Source organism: Lathamus discolor, chromosome 10 (assembly GCF_037157495.1).
Source record: "Lathamus discolor isolate bLatDis1 chromosome 10, bLatDis1.hap1, whole genome shotgun sequence".
In the NCBI taxonomy this organism is placed as follows: Eukaryota; Metazoa; Chordata; class Aves; order Psittaciformes; family Psittacidae; genus Lathamus; species Lathamus discolor.
This window is the reverse complement of record NC_088893.1, coordinates 5,703,861-5,728,093: the sequence shown is the minus strand read 5'-3', so window position 1 is coordinate 5,728,093 and position 24,233 is coordinate 5,703,861. Positions and strand designations below refer to the sequence as shown.

Genomic DNA, 24,233 nt, shown 5'->3' with positions numbered 1-24,233 from the left:
ATACAATAAAAGTACATTGACACAAAAGGACCCAAATCCAGTTTTTTTTGTCATTGCACAAATCAAGACTGACACAGAAAATACAGAAGGAGACAAAGTATGGGGTAGTGGCTGATGTTCCAAAGGAGCCTCTTGGAGCTGCGATGCCATACATTACCGGCACGTATCCCCTTGGGGATGCTTTAAAATCCTGGCCTTAAAACTCAGCTTGAACAAAGTGCTGCTGTTGGTACTTTTAGTAATAGCAATAAAGATTTCTTTATTATTGTTGTTTCATAAGAGTTTCACAGCGTGTCCCTATTGTTATTTTGAGGTCATTCCTCAGATCCAGCTGCTCTAGCTGCAATAACTGAAGAGGCCAATGCCAAGCATGTTCTGCACAGCATCCGCATGGGCTGTAGCCATCTATAAAAAGCTCTGCTGGAGAAGGGAAGGATGCTCATATTCCCTTGATGTGGAAGCCTTGGGAGTGCCTGTGGCTGCTTCCAGGTGAAGACTGAGCTCCTGGGAAAGAACTACAAGGCTTCGTGCAGTGATTTCTCTAGCAGAGAGCCAGAGGCATAGAGATGCATGGCAGCAGCTGCACTCTAAGTCCTCGCTGTGGTACGATGGTGTCTACAGGGTACCATCGGGGTACCAAAGGAAGCTCACTCCTTCACCAGAGGGGTTGGGTCATTGCATGAGCTCTGTTTTCACATTCCCAAACATAAATCCTCCATCTAACACGCTGACAATCGATGCGCACCCTGTTCCTCTTGCAGCTCTGCAACAACACCCATCTGCTGGGATGGCAGCGTGCCCATGAGGCTGGAACGCCAATGACAGGGCTGAGGTGCCAGCTACACGAGCGCAGAGGGGAACAGCCTGCACAACACGGAGAGCCAACACATCCTCCTGTTTGCAAACAGTGCCAACGCTGGGCAGCGCGCTCGCTGTGGTGCACCCATCTGGAGCGGCTGGAGGGCACTGCAGCCCTGGCACTGCCTTGGGGCTGCCACTCTTTGGCCCCTCCGCGCCTGTGTTTCTGCACACGGGCAGTGAGCTGGGAAGTGAAAGAGCTGTTGTCTGCTTTCCAGACCCGGGGCTAATGGTAACTCACCGGAGCAGAGCTGCCCAGGCAGCTTTTGCCAAGGGCTGGCTCATCAGATGTTCCCAGTGCTTTTCCTCCCTCATTTCCAGCTGTTAAGCTGCCCATTCACTTTTGCCACGAGTCTCTCATGCCTGGGAAAGGGGAAAGGTAGTCCCCGCAGTTGCAGAAGGCAGATTCATTGCCTGTCATACAGGCTCTGCATTAAAACACGGTCTTCACTAGGAAGCAAGTGTTGGAAACCTTTGAAATGTAAGCCTTGATGGGAAAGCTGCTCAGATCCTCGTGCCAAGAGCTGCCGCCTGCCCACGGCTGGGGCAGTCCTGAGATCAGAAGGGGTGGCAGAGATGGCTGATGCTATTTTGGGGAGGACTTGCATTTCCCAGTGTGCAGATACCCTCTGCCAGACCTTTTAAGTTCCGGATAATTGGAAGGGATCTCCTTGCTGACAGTGCTCGTTTATGTCTGATGCTCTTCACCGGTAAATGGAGGTGGTAGGAGTTGGAGTAAGGATTTGTTTCATATTAGGTGTCTGTTCCAAATCATTATTTTCTGCATTTGCAGTCATTGTGACTGCTTGGACAGAAGTAACCTCTGCAAGACAACACAACATTCAGATCATAGCTGGGCTTAGGGTAATAGTTGTCATCATGAAATCTATTTTATATGGGTACCAGTTAGCCTGCTGCTGCAGCTGAAAGGCATGAAGGATGAGTAGGAAAGCAACTGTAACTAATGGGAGCTTTTCTCAAAAGTATGTAGTCATAGGAGTTAATGAAAAGCGGAAAAGGAGCCAGTGAAGTGTAACGCTATGAAGGAGAAGGAGCTATCCTTTTCAGATTCCTTTCCAGCGATCAGTTTGTGTTTCGAAGTCTCTCCGAGCTCCCAGATCAGCTCAGGGAAAGAATTTCCTGACTGTTTCCTAGAAAGACCTAACGCTGCTGCAAGAAATCCTGCTCTGGCCGCATTCCTCCTCTTCCTTGCAGAAGCAGCAAGTGCCGGGGAGGATTAGCTCAGCTCCTGTCCTGCTGGATGCTTATCCCAAATGAACCATTTTATCTCCCTAAGCCTGGCTCCCACACCTCTCCGCACGGTATCTGGCTGCCACTCATGCAATAAGCAGCTCAGCTACCAATTCAAGCCACCCTCATTTATTGCATTCAGGAGCGCTGTCCGAGCGGCTTAACTTTATGGCACTAAGGAAGTTTGCAGGAAAGGCTCTTCTATAAGAGCTAACAGGGGAAACCAAGCAGCACCATGGCACCGAAATAACTCTTGGTTTATGTGAAAAGCTAGGGCTGGATTCATAATTTCTTACTTATTGTAATCTACTACGTGTTCAAACAGCAAGTCTGAAGAATTACTGTTTCTACATCCACGGAGCAATCAGCACTTAAGCGAGGCTCTGTCCTCAGCACATCACTTGGCACATGGACCAAGACCACAGCTCACAGCCCGAGTCTCTCCACTGCTTCCCACATCCTCTAGACCCAGACCGTGTTGCTCATGTCACACTGGTAATTTAGCTAGCATCTGTTCCAGACATTTAAATGGAAAATGCCTCACATGGTGCATTTATTTGATTAATGCAAAGGATGTCCTCCAAATTCTGAATTCAAGCATCTCCCAACTGGAGCTTTGCAGCAACCCCCTGTGAAAGCAGAAGCCTTGGGAGTTCATCCTCTCCCAGCTGGAGGCAAAGCCTGGTTTTCCCTGGTCTGGACGGAGAGATGCACTCAACCCACTCAGCACGTGGGGTGGTTGTGCACCCCACAAGCCCCAGACCCCAGCTGGGGAACTGAAGAGCAAGCGGAGCTCTTGGCACATCCAAACCCTCCAATCTGTGGCAGGGCAAGGATAAAAAGAGATTTCTTGAATTTGGCTCTTTTATTTCAGTTACATAAAGCTATTACCCAGCTTCAAGAGAGCTGGCCTATACCCTGCTGGCTCCGGCTTGCGTCTACCCTGACAGATAAGAGCGGAGCTGCCTGCTCCCATCAGACAGCAAACAATCTGGGTACAGCAGGTGCTTAAAATATCTGCAGGAAGGCAAGGCAGTTAAAGCAGTGAAGTGAGGCCAGGTGGTTAAGGACTGGAAGAGGGTGAGGATGGGAGTTGGAAAGGCTTTTGTGGGTGGGGGATGCTCGAATAGGGCAGAAGGCAGTAGGCTGGGGGGTGTAGGAGGATGCTGTGCTCAGGGGTTGCTGGCTCTGTCTAAGGGAATCATCTCCCTGCTCCAGTGTGTAAGCTGAGCCTCTGGGTTCCTTCTGTCCCTTTTATCTCCCCTTGATCCCCATTTCAGGTCTGTAAGGCAGCGTGTCTGTAACCTGACTGGTTGCTGGTGTGGGAGTAGGGAGAGAGCTATAAGGAGTTTCTACCTGCATTAATTAAGCTGGTTTTTAACAAGAAATCTCCTTGGGTAAAATCTAGCCCTGATGATAGTTAATAGCAAAACTTTATTGACTACAGAGGAGCTAGGCTTGTCCCTAATTAGTCTTTGATAAGCCTGTTATTTTTTCCCTGGCTCTCAGGACCCAAGGGCTCTAACTGCAGAGCCGGGCTCACTGATCCTCAGTACAAGTCTGCTGTTTCTGGGGCTGCGCAGCCCTGTCCGCAAGCTGCATCAAACACATGGTGCAAGCCCTGGAGAGGCTGGGTCTGTGCTGCCCTCCTTGAATCGCTGCATGTGCCCCGGAGATCCCTGCAGATGTGCTGGGGAGCACCGTGTGCCCTCAGCTCTGCAATAAAGCTGCATCCAAGCTGGATAGGATCCCTTTAACAAGTAACAGCTTGAACCCATCCCTGGTGTTTCTGCGTTCTTTCCCAGTACAGCTTTTAACCTGCCCCCTTTTGGAGGTTTAAACACAAGATTACTGCTGGCTGGAAGGCATGAGGCAGCAGGAGCCATGGGAGAGCGAGGTGGTTCTGGCGACAGGCAGTGCCCCAGTTTTACACCACCTTCCTTTGCTTCCCCTTTCCCAGGGCTGGCGAAAGAGCCAGCCTGAACGAGGCTGGGGCTGAGGGTTTTTTACTGCTTCTTCCCTTTTCCTTTTTATCAATAAGCCAGCTCTGGAACGGATGCACTGAATTTCCCAGCTCGTTTCTGCACGGCTTCAGTGACCACGGTTGCTGTCAGACACTTGCACAGTCCTGCATTTTGTATCACTGAGCCTACATCCCAGTGTATTTACGAGGAAGTGCATTTGATTCTGGCTGTGCGTGTTTGATTCTGGCTGTTCCTTGTTTTCTAGCTTTCAAACTTGTCAGAGATGCCCGCTGAAATCAATAGTGGCATAAACAGCGGTTTTGCTGTGGATCTCATGGTTCTAGTAGCTCCCACATGCATCTCCTGTAAATTATGTTCTGGAAATCAGCAATGTACCTTTGTGGGTCTCAGTGTGAAAATCTCGGTAATAGAGGGAAAAAATCCACCAGATGTTGGTAGCCCCTAAAATTAAGGGGGAAGTTCTGGAGTTCAGAGAATGAGACCCAGCATTTATTTAAGGTTTAAACATTCTGACACTTAAGACCATCATTTTTTGGGGGGGAAGCTGGATGGTCGTTATTGATGTCCATCAGTATGGACTTGGTGTCAGATGCTGCTATGAAAAGCATTAGGTCTCCCTGGACTGCTGATGGGGGTGGGTTGGTCAGGGCTGCACTTCGTGCCTGCCCTCTCCCATAGGCAGTTATCTACCCCTAAGCATGAACTGTGTTGGTATAAGTAACTGCATCGAGACGTGAAGCAGTTGCTGGTCCATGGGCCCATGCCATCAATAGCTGTGTCGGTCCCTGTGCACTGCTGCTCTGTGTGGTTGCCGAACTGGAGTATTGATCCTGTGGTTTGGGTGGTGACAGCCCAGCATGGGGGGATGATGTTTGAAGAGGTTGCTGTGGCATTGCTGTGGTTGCTCAGAATGATGCTGATGGTCTGACACAGAGCCTGTGCCCAGAGCACAACCAGCAGATTTATAATGCTCTGGTAAAATGCTGGGATGAGCCTTAAGGATATCTCAGCCCTTTCCCCTGGGGAGACATTAAGCAGACTGTTTGCTCAGGCAGCAGTTGGTGCTGTGCTGGCCTGGCTGAACAAGCAGCTGAATCCAGTCCAGACCTCGTTCACAAACCCATCCATCTCTTTGGAAATCGCTGCACTTTCTCCATGCTCTGCAGCAGTGCTCGTGCATCTCGGGGCATGCAGCAGAGCCTGCAGCTAGGCTCCAGGCTACATGGTGAGGGACATCTGAAGCAGGACCCTGCCTGCTGGCTTCATACAGAGCCAAAATGCAGCCCACCAAGCACCAGGTGAGATGTGCCACCTTTCCCCCCCAGCAGTGCAGACCAGTCTGATACTGCCCAAGAGGGGTTTGCTGCCCTGAGTCCTGGCAGGGTGATTTGCTGGCAGCTTTCCCCTGTGGAGAACTTACTGCTCATCACAGCATCACCTGCACTAGGTCATGCCCTCACCAGGACCTTGTGTGCCCAGGAATGATGCCCGGAGCTCACCAGTCACCTACGTTTGTTTAGGAAGTGATCCCTGCAGAGTCTTCTCCCTGCTGGACAGCCCCCCTGGCACACACATCAGCTCTCCAGAGGTGACGAATGAATTCACTCCAGCCAGTATTCATCTAGCTTTCACATCTGCACGTCCTTGCCAAAGTCCCTCCGTTTCTTACAGTTGGTCTGGATATCCTGCTGCAGGCTGAGATGGGCTGCAGGGGCTGAGCCTCCCTGACCCAAACCCCTTGCTCCAGGCTGCTGCTCTCAGCTCCTCAGTGCACAGAGGCAGGGGCTGGAGAGAGCAGTGAAGCAGCAGCATCCTCATCCTCCCAGTGAAGGGGTCAGCCCACAGTCTCACTGAGTCCTTGCTGAGGGCCTGTTTGCTGCTGATTTCAGTCTGATCTCAAAGCTGGAGACCCCCAGGTTGGTCTGAGTCTCTGCTGTGGTGCAAGGCAGCACAGGGAATCCTCTGGAGCTGCCTGCTGGGACAGGCTGCAGTGCTGGGAGAGCTTCAGCAGGACATCCCTCGTGAGCCACCGAAGTACCTTCAGGTGGTTCGTATGAGCTCTCTGGACTGGAAGAATCGGGATGTTCATACCCTCCACTATCATCAGGTGCCAGTGAAATACATGAAGATGCATTGTTCATTCACAGACCTATGGCAAACTGTATGGGGAACTGAGACCAGGACATCCCCACGACACCTCCTCTGCAGCCCGGCCAGCATGGAGGGATGCCGGACATCCTCTTGCTGTGCCCGGCTCAGGCTCCAGGCTTTCCTTGCAGGTCACCTTTGGACATTTTCACCCAGATATGCTCCTGCCAGCCTCATCCAACACACTGTAGCTGGAGTACACACTTGCCATCAGCCACGGATCTGCAGGTCCCCGTGTGCCTCACCCATTGGAGGCAGCTGCTTTGGCATCTGGATCTTGAGGCTTCTGGTGGCTCTGAGCTGTGGGATTTGGGCTCTAGGTGGAGGTGAAGCAGATCACTGCTACTGGGATGGATCTTGGTGGCCTGGAGAGCAGGGCAGCCTCCTGTCCTGTGCTCACTCCCTGTGCTGGCAGGGTGAGGGAGCTGGGAGAGGCCATGGCGCAGTGAGAGAAGTTTCCTTTCCCGTGTCAGGTTGCAATGTTAGTTTGAATGAGGCTGTCCCTGAGGCAGGCAGGGCCATCAGAGACATCTTCAAAAGGGGGAAAGTAGATGTTACCTGCTGTTATGCTCACGAGAAAAACTGATGGATCCCAAAGACTCCTAATGCTCACTCTGGCCACTTGAAAGCCTCTGAGATGGCGATGTCATTAGCTCCACAGCAGGACAAGCATTATATCTGCCTTCCAGTTTCCCCAGTTGAGTCATCCAAAACCACAGAAGCACCAGATGATCCCAGGTGGGTATTTCTGTCACTGATCCCCATGGCTGGACATGGTGGGCACAGCAGGCTGAGACGTGGGCTTTCTGTGTCCCGCTCTCATTGCCAGCTCAGAGCATGAAGGACACTAATGCTCTGTAGTCACAAGAGCCGTGTTTTTTCCCCAAACCCAAAAGCTTTTCGGAGGTTTTCAGCTGCAAATCACAGTCACATTACGGATTGTTTTCCATCACTACCTGCACCGCCTGTTTTGGAGGCTCCCAGCATCTAAACCAACCGGCTGCCGCGGGGAGCGTAGCCGCAGGTTTGGGATGTGGTGTGCAGGAGTACAGTAAATATTTAAAGCCATCAGGCTGAGGTTTCCAGAGGCCTCTAAAAGAGATTGATTTCCCCAAGCCCCTGCGACTGCAAATGGAAGTTTTGTGCCAGCTTTCTTTCAGCCAGCATTTCCCAGAGAGGCTAAATGTGGATCTCAGATGTACTGGATGAAGTTGGGACTCGCAGTTTCCCATTAGCCGCTGTGCTGAAATCCCTCTCCTCCTTAGTGGGCTGCTTGCAGTGACACGCTGTTCTGCTCAGACGCACCAGGCTGTAGTTTTCCCTGTGATTCAGGCTCATGCTTTTCCTGTTGGCTCCCTCCATGCATCCTCCATATTTTGTGTTTTTTGACTGAAAGGAAAACCTGAGCCAAGCTCAGAAGTGCTGGGATCTGCGGCAGGACGAGCTCCAGCTCTGCCTAGACTTGCAAAAGGCTCAGCCTGGGAGGACATGCCTGGCAGCTGGGGTTACCCAGCATGGGGGTAGCGCTCTCCTTGAGAGCCTCAGCCTCCGGACACAGCACCAAGCAGTGCACAACGCCACAACCAGCACAGTGCCAAGGCTCAGCCTGCTCCCAGCCAGTGGGTGTCTGGCCCTAGGACAGGGATCCATGGCCACAGCCCTTCCCTGCAGACAGCAGTGGCCACACAGCCCCCAGGACACCCCAGCAGTTCACATGCACTGGGGTGATGGGGGGGGGGGAGTCTTGCTGGTGCTTTTCAGAGCCTCTTGCAGGGCTGCACCCCGGGTGGTGGCACCAGGAGTTCGTGCTCTTGCTGCCGGGGATCCCCCTCCCCTCGCCTCGGGACGCTCCCGGGCTCTGCGGTGGCTGGTACATCCCATGCAATGCTCAGCGCCTGTCCCGCTCCTCTGCTCCCCCCCCCAGCAGCAAGGGAATGGCCTGTGATAGGAATTGGTAATTGTGTATTTGAGGAACCTGTGTGGTTTCCCTGCTCGAGCACTGCCCTGCTGCCTGTATTACTGCTTGTATCTCCCTCCCGCTCTGGTTTGTCACATCCCTGCCCAGACAATTTGTGCTGTGTGTGATTACGGTGTTTTTCCAGGGCTGGATATTAATATTAGTGAAGAAGGACCTGGTGCCAGGAGCTCATTGGGCTTACTAAGCACGTGCAGCAGGTGAGGACCAGAAGGACAGACACCCTGGAGCCCTTGGGTGGCATCCCTGCAAACCCACCCTCATCCCACCATTCCTGGTACCTACTGGAGGTGAGCAGCCAGACCACAGGACACCAGTGACCCTGTCTGCAGGGGGCACCCCAACCAACTCGACTTTAACCCACAGAAGCATCATGTGGGAATGTGCATTTCTCCTTGTTATGATAGCAGTAGTTCCAGTCTCATGGCAGTGACCTTCCCTGTGAGGGTGCTGAGGCACTGGCACAGGGTGCCCAGAGAAGCTGTGGCTGCCCCATCCCTGGCAGTGCTCAAGGCCAGGTTGGACACAGGGGCTTGGAGCAAGCTGCTCCAGTGGAAGGGGTCCCTGCCCATGGCAGGGGTTGGAGCTGGGTGAGCTTTAAGGTCCCTTCCAACCCAAACCAGTCTGAGATTCCCAGTCCTTCACCACCTTGGATGCCAGAGCAGATGGGCACTGTTATCTCAGTGTTGGTGGTAAGGAAATGGGGGCAGAGAGAAGGTGCTGGTGCAAGCCTACAAGCAGCTCTCCTGCTCCTGGCCAGGATGCGGTTGCTGCATCCACTCACATTAGAGACTGGGAAACGTTTCCCCCGCTCAACTCAGGAACACCAAAACAGGCTCTGCCTGTGCTTGCCCGAGGCCATGCGTGCTTGTGAGCACTCGCATGCCGCAAAAGGGCAGAGAGCACAGTCCCCAAACCATGTCAGTGAACACCGGAACAGAGCTGGCTCCGAAGGCAAATAGAGCAGGCTGAAAAGAAGAAACATAATGATGTCAATGCAAATTCAGGCTGAAATGATGTGAGTGAAATCTCCAAAGATGCAATGCCAAGAAAAATAAAACCCAACAGAACATCTGAAAACCAAATTGCAACAAATAACACAAAGGGGGTGGGGGGAAAGGAGCAGGAAAGCACTAATGTGGAACAGGCAGAAGAAAACGAAGGCGATTGGCAGAGGCGAGGGGCTGCAAACCAAGTGGTGCAGATCCCAAGGCCAGGCAGGAGAAAACCCAGAGGAGATGACGGGCGATGCAAGGCAGAACAGGGCAGAGCAGAGACGGGGCCACGCGGAGGCACCGCGGGCTGCCGGTGACTTGCAAACCAAACAGCGATTCAAGGGCAGGAGGAAGCTCCTCCGGAGAGCGGAAGGCAGACTGCAAAGCAGAGCGGTGTCGTGCTGAGCACACACAGCCGGGGCTCCTGGAGCCGCAGCTGGTAGAGGTGGATCGACACGCAGTGATGGAGAGCAGAGCTGTGGGGACAGGGACCTGGCTCCATGCGTGCTGGGGCATCGTGGCTCCCAGGACATGGCTTGAGGGGTGCCTTGAGGGGCTGCCTGAGTGGCACCCAATCCCACCGCAGGCACCATGCTGCAGATGGGGAAACTGAGGCACGGGGCGAGCAGGCAGCATGTCTTTCAGGTGCTCTCCTGGACGTTATCCCAACCCTGCTGTCATCCCAGGGCCAGGATGGGGACGGGAGCATAGCCCAGGTACAGCCCTAACATCACTGTCCTGTCCCTGCCACCCGCTCCCTTGGCTCTCCTCTAAACATCCACTTGCCTTTTCCTATAACTGAAAAGGCAAATTACAGAGCAAACCTTGATTTCAGCATTTTGCCCTATAAAAGGCATCAGTAAGCACTGGCCCGAGGTCAGGCAGCACTGGGGAGGTGGGAAGGGCAGCGTGGACGTTGGAGCCGGCTCCAAAAGCTGCTCCCCGCAGTGCTCCTGCCACGCAGGCAGCCCTCCCCAGCACAAAGCCCTGGATGTTAAATTCATGCTGCATGCCTTACAATAAATGGAGCTGCAGAGACAATAGCAACCCTGGTACATTTAGTACATAAATAACTTTAAAATATCAGTACTGTGGAAGGGAAATCTCTGTCATTTCACTGCAGTACTTTTCCATCAACACTGAACGCTGCCTGCCCCATGTTTTGCGGCTGGGCAGGGAGGGCTATGGTGTGCAGGCAGGGAGAGATGTAATGTGCAGGGAGGGAGGGATGGGATGTGCAGGCAGGGAGGGATGGATGTGCAGGCAGGGAGGGATGGATGTGATTTGCAGGGAGGGATGTGATGTGCAGGCAGGGAGGGATGTGATGTGCAGGTAGGGAGGAATGGATGTACAGGCAGGGAGGGAGGGATGTGCAGGTTGGAGCAAGGCAGAGCTTGCACAGGTAGGGCCAGTCTGTTTCTGGGCAACCTGGGCACACGGCTTCATCTTTTACCAGCTTCATCTGGGTTTATGCTGGGTTGGTTTTCCTCTATCACCCTGTAACCAGATGGAGAGAAACCCTCACCCCACAGGCAAGAGGGATTTGAGGCTTTTCTGATGCCCTGGCTTGAAGCAGCAAATATACCAGTTTTCCTTTTAATTTCATCAGGAAAGCTTTGCTCTTGAAGGCTGAGTGACAGCGTAAAAGCCGAGAAGTCACCTGGGAGGGATCTGAACTGATACAGACAAAGCCCAAGAGAAGTTTCTCCTCCTGTCCATTTCCTTCCTATGCTGTCACCGTCTGGACCCCTGGTCCAGCCCTTCCCACCCCATCCCCTGCCTCTCGACCTCCTCGCTATGGGGATGGACTCAAAATAGTGCTACCAAAGCCATTAGTCATGCAGCGAACGTCACCCTGCAGCAGGATCCATCCCTCCTCTGTAAATAACTCCTTCCTGCAACCTCAATTGGAGAATTATTCATACCTGGTATAAATCAGCCCGAGCAGGAGAGCGACAGAGGCCATGATGCTCCGGAGCACACCTCAGTGTGGGGGGCTCTGTCCTCCATGGGGAGATGTGATGGGGTGGCTCTGGGCATGGAAACCCTCTGGACCAGCCCTGGGGTCTTGGGCACTGGGGCTGAGCCTGCTGGGATCAATGCTCTGAAGGAAAAGCCTCTTGTGCTGCCAGGCTTCCCAGATCCCCACCGCCGGGTTTAAGGGGGGTCTGGGGGCTCAGGGGTGCATAAGTGTGCCCAAGGATCCCCCCAGTGCTGGCATTGCCAGGTCCCCCCCACCCTGTGCCATTTGGGGGCTGCTGCTGGGGTCTCTGCTGGGGTTTGGAATCAGCGCTGCCTCTCAGTGCCCCAAGTTTCACCCCATGGGTCCCTCTGCGCCCAGAGGAGCTGCTCTTTAGGTGGCCATAGGTAACGTAGCTGTTACACCAGCCAGGGAAGGGTCGGTGTGGCAACATTTAACAGCCAGAAGCTCCTTCCTTCCAAATATTGTGCATCGAAGCTTCTATACACCAATGGCTTCTGCAAATTAAAAAATATAAGTGCAAGAAAAAGGCTAAGTATGTAAACGGTAAGAAGCCCATTTAGCCTCTCACAGACATCTGTATCCCGGAGCAGTTTCTCGGCGAGCAGTCTGCATTTCATTACGAGGAGAGTGGACAAGTGCTGGCAAAATCCATCCTTTGTTTATTCCTCCCATGGCCGAGGTGTTAAGCAGCCTTCCCATCCTTTTACAGCAGCCTCCCAGCGAATCAACCCACTCCACGGCCCATTAAAGCCTTTAATCAGCCACCTCGGTGACTCAGAGCAGCCAAAACACAAACAAACCCCACCAAGGCTTTAGGGGGACCCAGGACCAGGCGTTCAGGAGTGAATCCTGGGTTTGGTGTGATGGGGGTCCCGGCAGTGACTCAGCGCTGCCTCATCTGTGTCTGCAGGGAGGAAGATGCTCCCAAGCACATCCTCTGTGGATCCATGCTGGGACCAGGTATGGAAGAGGCTGTGGACAAGCTTCTCCCCCAGGAGCAAACCCTGTGGCATGGGGCTTGGGCATGTCCCACTGGTGCCAACTGGTACGATGGAGATTGGGCAGGAATAGGCAGTTTCACAGGGCTACATCCCACAGGGTTTTGGGTCTCCTGATTCCAAGCTCCCAAGTAGAAAGAGATGGAGAGGCTCAAACTGGCAGGGATGGGACCCAGCCCCAGCCACTGCAGGGGAAGCAGGAGCCAGACTGTCTTCTGCAGCGGGTATGGGAGAGGTGGGAGCAGCAGCATGGCTGCGTCCCACCCAAGTGTGGCTGCACTTGCCCCCAGCCAACAGCAGAGCACCAGGTACGTAAAAGCCAGCACACGCTGATGCAAACAAGTGGTCTAATCAGAGCCTGTGGCACCAGGACTGTGAGCACACAGCTATAGGCCAAGGAGGGATGGCTGGGTTTAATCAGCCCTCCATGCTGAAGGATTAACAGCAGCAATCTTGTTTGCAGCCAACCTCCAGATGATACAACATAATAAGACATATAACAGCCTCTTGGAAAAAAGAAAGTTATAGCTCCCACAGCAACTGTAACTCAGCTGTATTACACACATATATATATTAAGGCATAAATTTAACAACATATATTTTAATGCAAAATATCAGCAATGCACATAGGGACAAATAACGGTGGTTGAGGGATCCATAAGATCTGGCTCTCACTACTTCCCACTGCTTGGATCTCACCAGCAGCAGCATGGTGAGGAAGATGAAGCCGTTGTGGTTGTGGACCATCTTCCTCCCAGTCCCATGTTTTGGCACCAGAGGCACTGCAGGGACACGGAGATAGACCTGTCTGCATGCACAGACACCCCCATCCATGCACCTACACGCACTGATGCGGCAGGACGTATGGAACATGTACAGCATAACAGCACATCTCCCAGGGCACCAACCAGTGCGCCTGGATGCGGCGAGGATTCCTCCTGTTGCTCATCAGGCTGAATGCAGATTGAGATCCTTTCAGCAGATTTCTGGGTGGGTTTTTTTTTTAACTGTCTAGTGGAATTGCACCACAGGGACATAATTCTCTATTACAGTTTATGAAATGGCTCAAACCCATTTCGTTTTAGCTCTTTTTGCCAGCCGCCTTCCGGCCGCCAGCAGCAAAGCATGTGCGATGCTTTCCCTGCTAATGCCACACAGGTTGTTCCTGATGACTTGCAGGGGATAATTGCAGCTGCAGGAACAGAGAACACTGTGTGGGCAAGCGCCAACCTGGTCACTGCCTCTCCAGGTACCTGGTGAATGGAGTTCCCCTGCTCTGGTCCCCTGCAGATGGAGTGATGCAGCCAGTGGAATGCATCCTGCCTCCGCCATTGCTGCTTTTCCTCCCAGCCACCCGAATCCCATCCTGGAGGAAACAATTCCAGCTGGGAAAAGAAGGGATTAATGCACACCAGAAAAGTACCTGAGAGGCTCTGAGCATCAGGTCCTGATGGGTACAGCTGTGCTCAGGGCTCTTGATGATGGGGCGGTGGGCGCTAAGGAGGTAGGAGCAGACACATTGGGGACCTTCCCTCTTTGCTTTAAGCTGAGACCCTTAGTTGAGCTATGGGGTGGTTGTGTTATGTGCTTTATTAGCCTTACTTTGTGGTATGGTCCCCAGGCTTGTTCTGTGTCCTGCTGATCCCCAGGCTGTGGCTGGTGCTATCATTTGGCTGGTTCTGCCCATCTCCAACAGGTACCATGGGTCTGCACCTTGTGAGGGGCTCTGCTGCTCTGGGGGGGGGCTGCTCCTGCAACATGGAGATGCCTGCTTCCTCTGTTGGTAGGGTTTTATGCCTATGTCTTAGCTCTCTGCAGCTTTATGTCATTCTGACACTGCAATAACAGGAGCTGAACTATTGGCTGCAGTTATGGCTGATGTTGCCTGAGTGTCTGTGGTATAAGCACCTACATTTGCACTTAAATTAGTTTGCTTAATTGCATTGTCCCCTATATGGCTGTGTTATGGGGAGGGCTGGTCCGTGCTATAATGCTTTGCCGCATTGCCAAGTTCCCTCTCCTGAGACGCAGCCGGGAGGCAGAGCTGGGACCTCCGCAAGTCTGAATCCTGCTCTGCCCAGTTTAAAAATACATATATACACATATGCCGTGTTTACAAAGCAATCCCAGCTAATCTCTCTATCTAGCCAAGGCTGCAGGATGCCCTTTCAGCAGGGATTTGTGGAGTTTGCTGCAGTTATTTCCTAAGAATGCATTACCTGGGGTTTTGGATGAATTATGTAGGTCCTTGTTCAGCAAGTTACTTACAAATGTCGAACCTTAAACCACTGAACTCAATGGATCTGCTTGTGTACTTAAAGTTAGGCATAGGCTTAAGTGCTCCAGTAAATCAGGGCCTTATAGCCTAATCTGGCACTCCTAATAAGGTCTGCTGATATAAATAGCAAACGGTATTGACCCAAGGGTGTGCTTGCTTTGGTCAGTGCTGCATCCTGCAAGACAAACGCTGATGGTGGTGGCAATGAAACCAAACTGCCTGTGTGGCTCCATACCGGGCGGCCTCGGCAGATACAAGGCACAGCAAACCCCGGGTAACCTCAGGGGTGCTGGAGCTCCTGGCCGTGGGTCTGTGCTTTGCAGTCCTGGGGGGCTCTCAGTTTCTCCCCCTTCCTCCCTGGAGGTGATGGATGAGATTTCCAGGGGTTTGCTGCTGGCTGCCCGGGTTCTGGCTGTCCCCAGGGAGGTCCCGTGTGCAGTGCAGCACTGTTCCGCTGCCAAGGAGGAGGATGGGGCTCTCCAGGACAGGGTTTGGTGCCAGAGCTGGGCAGAAGTGCTGCAGAGCCCTTCGGCAAAGCTGCCAGGGGGGAAATCCCAGCTCTGCTCCCTGCAAAACCACACCGTGAGGGTGCCCACAGGTGGGTCCCCCCCTGAGCACCGCTGGCCCCACTTTGGCTGGTGCTGGAGGAGAGGATTCCTGGCATCACTCAAAGGCGTGCGGAGCCATCCCAGCCACCCAGGCAGCTTCGCTCCTGAAGGCTGAGCTGAATAAAGGGGAAGTGCCATAGATCTGCCTTGGATGTTCCTGGCTCACGGCCCTCGGTGGAGCCAGGGATGCAGCTCTGCCCAGTACAATGGGAGCAAGATGTGAAATCCTCTGATCTTGTCAAATGTGATTTTTAGGTGATTATTTTATGTTGGGGGCTTTTGGCTTACACGTATGCACAGCACTTGTGCTGCCCAGGGGGTGGCATGGGCAGAGGCACCCCTCAGAGCAGGAGGGACCCATCTCAGAGCACAGCCCAGAGGCACAGAACAGAGGCAGTGTTTCAGCAAAGATCTAATTAGCAGTTCTAATTAGCCCTGATTTCATTGTCACCTCCAGGTCTCAGCCACTGCTCAGGCAGCACTGCAGAGCTAAAACATCAAGGGGTACCTATGGGCAAGGGATCCCTCACAGTAAAAGCACCCTGGGATGGCACAACCCTCCTTCACCTCTCCACTTCCATGTCCCCTACTTACCCATCCCAGCTGCAGCGGGCACAGGGGAGCAGGCAGTGAAGAGTAGGAGTGCTAATTAAAACCTTCTCTAACCTCCTCCATGCTTTGGCTGGCAGGGAGCTGCTCCGAGGGGAAGCAAGAGTCATGGTAGAGTAGAAAAATGAGGGCATGAGATAGAGGGGCAACAAAGCGTAAAATCACAGCTGAGCAAAAGAGGACGGAAAACACTTGCAAGCTGTGAGCTTTGCTCTCTATTTTCTTTCTTCCCTGAGAAGTAACGCTCCTGGCACAGCTTGTCCCATCCAAGAATCAAGAACCAAGAACAAGTCTTTATCTCAGACCTGCCAAGAAGTGGCTGGAAGAAGCACCATGTGGTTGGGATGTCCTTTGGACAACATAGAGCAGGAGAAAGCAAAGCCAACCTTAAAGCATATAGAGCCATGTTTATCTTGGTGATGGGGGAGTTGCAGGCGTGGTGCGAAGCAGAGGGAGAGTCTGTGTGCCCTTGGAGAGGTGGGGGAGCTCTGGATGCAGCACTGGGAGCCTGCGGGCAGAGGTCTTCATCCTCATCACGCTCCTTTCCCTGCTCTCCAGAGAGGCTCGTGCTTCCCATGATCGCTTGGATGAATTCTTGTGAGCGAGCCAGCAGCTCTCCTCTTGTCTCTTGCAATTACTGTCCCAGCGTTCTCCTTGAGAGAGACCATCTGCTACCCCTCCATCACCAGTCATCTCCCCATCTCCCCGGCGAAGCCCTTTCCCTGGGGGCCACGGCTCATCGTGCTGATGGTGCATCTCCCTAGGTCCCACACTGCTCGTTATGCTCAATCAGATCAAAGGCGCCTGCTCCATCGGCTGATACCAGCCATGCTCTCGGGGGCCTCCCTGGCCCCCCCAGTCTCATACAGGACACACTGGCCAAGAAATGAAAAGCCAGGCTGGTGCTGCACACTATGGGCAAGGGGAGCTGGTGACACGTAAACCCTTGCCCCATCTCTCCATGCCTTGCATGGCTGCTGAGCAGACCAAGGCTGCAGCTGTAGGGGAACCCAGGACCTTTCCGAAGTCAGCTCAGGGGTGGGATGTCCTGGGGAGGCAGGGGCTGGCTCAGGATGGGCAACCCATGGTGGCTTAATAGGGACCAGCCCAGCGTGGGGTAACTGGGAGTACTGGGGTGACACTGGGTGCTGTTTGGTTGGGTGTAACAGCTGGAAAAAAGCAATGGGGTCAGAAACAAGATGCATTTGGGGGAGCTTTGGGACTCCCAGGAGCAGCAGGGCCAAGCTTTGAATCGATGCAGTGATGCAGGCAGGAAGCGCACAGCTCTCAGCTGCACCGTGGTGCCCGGTGCTATTAGTCTCTTGCTTTTAATCAACAGCGAATGGGTCTCTGGGGGCCTATTCTCTCACTGCAGGATACCAGAAACTTTCATTGAAGTCAATAGAAGTTACTTGTACCCTTAGGCAGAGGACTGTGGTCCTGGGAAGTTACTGGGGACCCGTGATTTATGCTGTGTGTCGCAGGCTCGACCAAAGCTAGCGCCTGCCTCTTGGTATAATTCAAAGCTAAATGTACATTTATATAAAAAAATACAGTAAAACCATCACATTTTATTAGGGGAGGGCATGCGATAAATTTTTACATCGAAGCTTCCAGCAGCCAAAGATGAAACGCATCTTCAGGAAAATCACTGCCATGGAGATAGGCTTTCATCCCATCGTATCAGGTGGCTCGTTTGTATTTTTAAGGAATCTCATTAGAGCATTAAATGATCTGTAAAGGGTAAAACATCCTTTTTTTTCCAGTGGCTCCGGTGCTGGACAAGCTTCGAGCCACCACGGAGCTGGGGATGGTGGACACACTGTCCTGGGCACACACAGAGCCCTTTTGGGGCTCTCTGTGCCTGCAGCCCCATTCGAGCCTGCCCTCGGAGCCAGGCAAGGGTGCTTGTTGTTTATTCATGCTGGCAATGTCCTCCTTAAAGCCCCTATAAAACTGATTTTCTGTTCATCAAAATGATTGTCTACAAAAATATACAGAGAGCTCCTCCAGAATTTATCCCCAGGCTTGAGCTGCGTGTTTATGTGACTGTGCCTGGGGGTAAGCCAGGTGCTGCCCGCGAGCCTCCTCCATCCTGGCTTGCCCATGGCTTTGCATTGGCACATCAGCGGTTCCGAGAGCCGAGCACCGTGTGCCGACTCCTTCCAGGCAGCCTCCAACCCTCTGGGCTGGGAAACCCGGCTCCTGGCTCTTGCTCCTGTGCTCTCCCCCAGTCCTGCTGTCCTCACTTCATTTGCTTTCATCCAAGAGCTCGCGCCGCTCTCCCCTTGTGAAAGCGTCTGCTCGCCCATCTGCGAGGCTCCGAGAAGGGCTTTGCTGGGCTCCGAGCGGCCCTTCTGCTCCAGCTCCTGCTCTCCCCTCCCAATTCCCACACCACGGCTGTGCGAGGAGATTGTGTGCTGCGAATTAATGATTTTGAAAGACAACCAAGCACATAACATCAGGAAATCTTGAGCTGTTCCAAGGCCAGAAATAAAATCTACGCTCAAAGTCATGGAAGTATTTCAGTGCAGCGTTTCAGGTTTAAAACTGCTCGAGAGTTGGCAAGGATGTTTTCAGCATTTACAAGGCTCCCTGTATAAAAGAAGAAATAAAATGGTTGGGACAGCAAGGGATGAGTGATTCTGCAGACATTTGTCCCTTCTTTTAGCAGCATTTCAAGGACATCTGGACTTCGGCAGCTCAGTGAGTGCAGCAGCTCTGAGAGGCACTGGGGGAACCTTCTGTAGCAAGATGAGGGGACACGTCCACAGCAGGATCAGTGCCAGTGCAGGGGGAACTCCTTGCAATGAGACCCAAGAGCTCCCATTCCTCCCAGTCCAGAGTGTGCGGTCACTGCACCTCCAGGAAGCCAGGGCCACCAGCAAGAAGTGGGCACAGGGAGGGAGGCGATGTGCAAACCCAGGTGGTAGCTGTTATCCTCCATGTGCTGGTTCACAGCGCCCTGCAGTTCATTCCCATGAAAGCTTCCAATTCATTATTTTAGAAGATTTGTTTTCACAAATGAGCAGCTTTTAAAAACACCCGAGTGTCCCAGTCGGAGCCTTCTGAACTCAGCCAAAGCTGGGTGGAAAACAAAGGTGCACGCTTGCTTTGCTTGCGCACCTTCTACATCCTTTAAAAATGAGTAGTCCACAGAAATCATGCCCATCCCTGCACAAAACAGACTTGCAAATTTGCGAAGTGCTCGATATTTTTTTATGAAGTGTTTCTGACCCTCTTTTTCTTGCGATGAAAAGCTTGGCAGGGGAGAAGCTTACCTGGCCATAAATTAGCAGGCAAGTTAAAGAGCATGTACAGCCTTACTTGTCTTTCTCACTACGTTTAACACGGCTCATGTCTTTACAGTACTGGGGGGCAGTAGTGCTGCAGTGGTGTTCCAGGAAGGGAGAGTTCTGTGCCAGGCATGAGGCTGGGGCTGGTAAAGCAACAAACCTGAGTTGCATCACTTGGGTCCCTGCCCTGCATTTATAACAGGAGAGGAGAAGCATCGCTGCACCATCGGCTGCTGAAGTGCTGACTAATGGAGCCTGGGAGCAAGGGCAGGATCATTTTATAACGTGATGTGGATCCTGTATTTTTCCAGTGGCTTTTGCTCCCCTGCTCCATGACACTTGGCTGGGCCGTGAGCAGCCCGGCTTGGGCAGTCTCTGCCATCCAAATATGCTCTGGGGTTCCACACCGTGTGGTCACTGGTGCTGCCCTTTGCAAAGCTCTATTAACTGGCATTTTAGCCTCTCATTAAAAAGGGGGAAGAGGCTGGAGAAAGGAACCTCAATTAAGAGATGTGAAAGTTAGAGCATCGAGAAAAGCTTTTAATTGAAGAGCAGCCCTGCAGGGAAATGCAAAGGCGAGTCTTGTTTGGCAGTTTTACAGATGGTGAGAAAGTCACACTTAGGGGAGAAACGAAAGGGGGGAGAAAAGCTAGCTGAGGAGGTCAGGGGCTTTGAAGAAGTAGGACATGTACAAAAGGAATGAGAAGGAAGGGAGAAATCACTGCTGCGTGGTGGCTTCTGGCTCCCCATTGCAGCCTGCTGTTCCTGGGACCCAGCACCTCCATCCCTGGCAGGCACTCTGGTTCTGGGTGCAGTGGTGCTCAGCTCAGACTGCATACAGAGAAACCCCATCTACCCTGCTGAGTGTGTGTGACTCCACAGGACTTCCCCTTTTCATATATATACTATATACATACATAGATACACTCTGTTTTTTATATAAACCAGACCCCCCCTGCAGTCCTGTGTCCAGCTCTGGGGACAGTAACACCAGAGGGACGTGGAGCTGTTGGAGCGAGGGCAGAGGAGGCCACGGAGATGCTGCGAGGGCTGGAGCAGCTCTGCTCTGGAGCCAGGCTGAGAGAGCTGGGCTGGGGCAGCCTGGAAAGAGAAGGCTCCTTAAGGGGAGACCTTAGAGCAGCTCCAGTGCCTAAAGGGGCTGCAGGAAACCTGGAGAGGGGCTTTGGACAAGGGCCTGTAGGGACAGGCCAAGGGGAATGGCTTGAACCTGCCAGAGGGGAGACTGAGCTGAGCTCTTAGGCAGAAGCTCTTTGCTGTGAGGGTGCTGAGGCGCTGGCACAGGGTGCCCAGAGAAGCTGTGGCTGCCCCATCCCTGGCAGTGCTCAAGGCCAGGTTGGACACAGGGGCTTGGAGCAAGTTGCTCCAGTGGAAGGGGTCCCTGCCCATGGCAGGGGCTGGAGCTGGATGAGCTTTAAGGTCCCTTCCCACACAACCCAGTCTGAGATTCTATTTAACTCAAAATGTGAAGGAGAAATCGTGTCTCTTATTAATCATATCATGCGATACTGGCATGGCAGCCCCAGCCAGCTTGCCGTACCTGCCTGCATGCTGAAGGGGCACGGACCCAAGGGAGCAGGACCACTGATACAGCCCTGCAGTTTTTCTCTTCCCTATTTTCATTTGACTTTCTTCCCCTCTTTCCCTTCTTTCCTCTTTTATCATTCAAGCTGTGCTTTTTTATTGCCACCATCCTGTCACAGGGGGCTCACCCCAAGCGAGGAAACGGAGCCATCAGCAGCATTTTGCACTGAAACATCTTCCACATCTCCTTAATTTATAACCTGGAGGAACAATTAAAGTCAGGTTTGAATCGCTCTCTATCCTTAGGGAATCCATTCACAAAGCTTCTTCCCTTTGCAAACAGAGTGGGAATAGCTTGGATAATTCAGTATTTTGCCATTGATGGATTTTGCTGAGCTCTTCCCAGAAAAATTAACGTTTTATTTTCTTTTTTTTTTTTTGGATGAACTCTCTGCACTACCCCATCCCTGTCCTCCCTTATGCATAGAGCACAAAGCCAGCACAGGCTCACTGCTGGAAAGCACCTGGAGGAGCGCAAGGTATGGCTCAACCCCAGCTTAGTAGGTCTCCAGAACATAAACACTCCCAGAGGAGGGAATTGCGGCCATGAAGGTTCTGTAGCTCTTGAGATTCACCTGGTTTTCATCTCGGCTTCAACTTCATGGGAAGAGTCAGCTGCCATTCTCATTAGGAAGATGCTTCTCTGAAGGTCCACCTCACAGGGAGGAGGTGGAAACCCTGGAGCTGAAATGGAGGGGGAGCTCCCTTTGGCAGCGCCTATGCCCAGGGCCGAGTTTTCATTAATACCTTAGAGACTGCTTCGTAGGCAGGAGCATTGATAAAACCAGGGTGTTTTGCCAATCTGATCCCATACTGAGAACCACGAGATCAGCGGAGGGTTGTGAAGAATAGCACTGAAATCACAGGGCAGGCTGGGAGCCAAATCCAGGGCTGGATTTGTGGCAAGTCCCATTTTAAGTCATCTTTTCCCCAGAAGCCTTTTCTAGGTTTAATGCTCCTTAAATCAAAGGAGGAGACCTTCACAGCTGACCAAAACTAACCAGTCTGTTCTCAACTTCCAGCTGGCACATGCATACAAGATGCTGGGGAGTTATTAGCAAAAGTGAGTAGTTTGGCACAGGGAATAAACATGAGAAACTTCAGTCCTTGTTGGGAAAAAGGAGAGAACCTGGTGCCTTGAATTATTTGTGATGAATTAATTATGCCGGAAAAGGATGATGGAGGATAGGAACAGCAGTCAAAATTTCCTGCCTTGTTCCACCTACACAGTTTTCTTAGATCCACTCAAAATTAATGTGGTGTTCAAAACCAAACCCTCGCAAGTGCCGCCTGCCTCTGAGCCTAAACAGGCTTTGATTTACTACCCTGTCCAGTGGTCCTGTGCCTTATTTTCTTGCATCTCTGCAGGATGTGAACCAGGTGGGAATTGACAGGTTTGATGATCCAAGGTCCTGCTTCTGCAGGGCGCTCACAGCCCTCCCTAGGTGATGCTGGACACTTGAAGACGGGACGGAGCTTTCATCTTGTAAGACCAGCCTAGAACTAATGGTGTCACAGGAAACCAGAAAGCAAAATGCAAAGCAGATGGTGGGAGAGGAAGATGAGGCACAAATACTATGAGCACAAAGACCAGGAGCCGAGAGCTCCTGGGGATGTTTGGGGTTGTCACATCTCACAAAGCATCTCCCATCGGGGTTGAGCTGAAGCTCCCTGAAGCCCTGAGGAGATTTGTCCATGCTCAGCCCCTCGGGATGGGCACTGGAGGAATCTCTTCCCAGGTACTTGCTGGATTTACACAGCTCTAAGAACTGCAGATCTCACAGGAAAGCTGCTTTCCCATGAGACATCCCACTGAATCTCGCACATCCCAGGGGGCTGCAGAGCACCCACCAAGCGCTGCTGTGTGTAGGCTAAGCTAAATCCAGAAGCACACAGGGTGTTCCTCATGGGAGGGTGCGTTACCTGCTCTTGTGCACACAGCAGCTCCTGCTCAAGCAGGGATGAAAACCCTGCTGGGGTCAGCACACCTTTAATCAATGGCAATTCTGCAGAAAACACCATGTGTCCAGAATGACCCTGTGAAGAACTGAGGCGTGCTCCTTCAATCAGGCTTTTTAATCACATGCATCAGGATTTATGGAGACATCCAGGCTGTATTTTCTGAGCTTTAGGAGGCTCTTTCTATTACAAATCCATGGATTTTTATGCATTGGGTAATGGATTTCTGATGGAATTTTGGAACTGGAAAGAAGCCACCGGCGGGGACCCTTCAGGGCATCACTCTTGGCACCTAAAGAAGAAAAAAAAAAGGAGAGGGAAAATCTTAATGAAAATATATATTTGTATAAACAATCAACAGAGATCGTGTTTGTGTGTTAAACAACCACCTTGAAATTGGTCTGTCTCAAAGGACTGAGCAATTGCAGACTACCTTAGCATGAATGATTTATGACATTCATGAACTTGGCAACTGCATCAGTTTTCCTAAACCTGGCAGCAAACACCACCTGCATATTAAGTGAAGATTTATGATTTATAAAACTCACCTCATTATGCAGAGGAACATGAATTGTCTTATGTGTGCAGTCTATAACTCCTGGGACAGATGAAAAGGCAGCTATGACACACGATTTATGTGTTCTTGCTGCTGAAGTTGGTGAGGGAAAAAATAGGGAGAATAACTAGGTCTTTGAGTTGGGTATCTTCAAAACTGTCCACATCCCTCTCCCTTCCCCCCAGAATGATGCTGTGGTTAAAATTGCCTGCTTTTTGGAAGGAAAAGAGGGGAAAAAAAAAAAAAAAAAAGCCTTGCAAAGATGAATTGTGGAGGTCATTTGAATTAATGTGCTAAATGATGCCCTCCCTCCAACAAACACAGGGATAGGAAGCATCTGAGATTCCTCCACGGAAATAACTCGGTGTTGAGCTCATTGCTCGTATTTTTCCCCACTCTGTCCTTTGCTGATCTTTCTCACTCAAGGACACAGGCTCCTGGCTTCAAGGAGAGTTTTGGCCTCAAAGAGACCGAAGTGTGGCCTGAGGATAGGTGGGGAGCTCATGTACCCCAGAAAGGACCGAAGCAGAAAGCACGTGAGCCCACGGTACAGATGATTTTGGGTCAGGATAGCATTTGAAAGGCTTGAAAACAGGCAGGGCTGAGGGACTGAAAAACAAGTGCCATGATCCATCCAGAAAATGCCCCAGGGCAGAACTTACCACTGATCTACCACATGAGAATGAGTGAACTGTGGTTTGTGTTTCCTCATTTGCTCACAAAAGAAGTGCCCAGAGAGCAGACGCTGGTACAGTTTGACAGGTAGTGCTGTCAGGGGGCTGCTGGAGGGCCCTGGAGCCCTCTGACTGCTGCTGAGAGCAGGCAAAATCCCAGCCCCAGGTTTCCCCTGCATGCCCAGGGAACTGGAGGACACAGACATCCCCTCCTTTGCTGCTGTGGTTTGGGCAGGGCTCCCACAGCCTGGACAGGGGTGTCCGTGCTGTCCCACACCCCAGGGATGTGTGTCTGTGGAGCAGCTGCTGCAGCAGGGATGGGGACATCAGCACGGGGACATCAGCACAGGGACACCACTGCTGGCACCAAGGTGTGATGCTCACTTGCCCAACCAACCTCAGGCACCTCCTGGATCTGGATGGTGGCCCACAGGCAGGACGTGGGGCTCCCTCCAAA

The 24,233-nt window shown here is 52.2% G+C and overlaps 1 protein-coding gene across 1 annotated transcript in view; it reads left to right on the top strand.

Moving 5' to 3' along the window:
* Nucleotides 1-24,233, top strand: part of HSPA9 (heat shock protein family A (Hsp70) member 9) — a 330,220-nt gene that overhangs the window by 277,989 nt on the left and 27,998 nt on the right. The window lies entirely within an intron of this gene.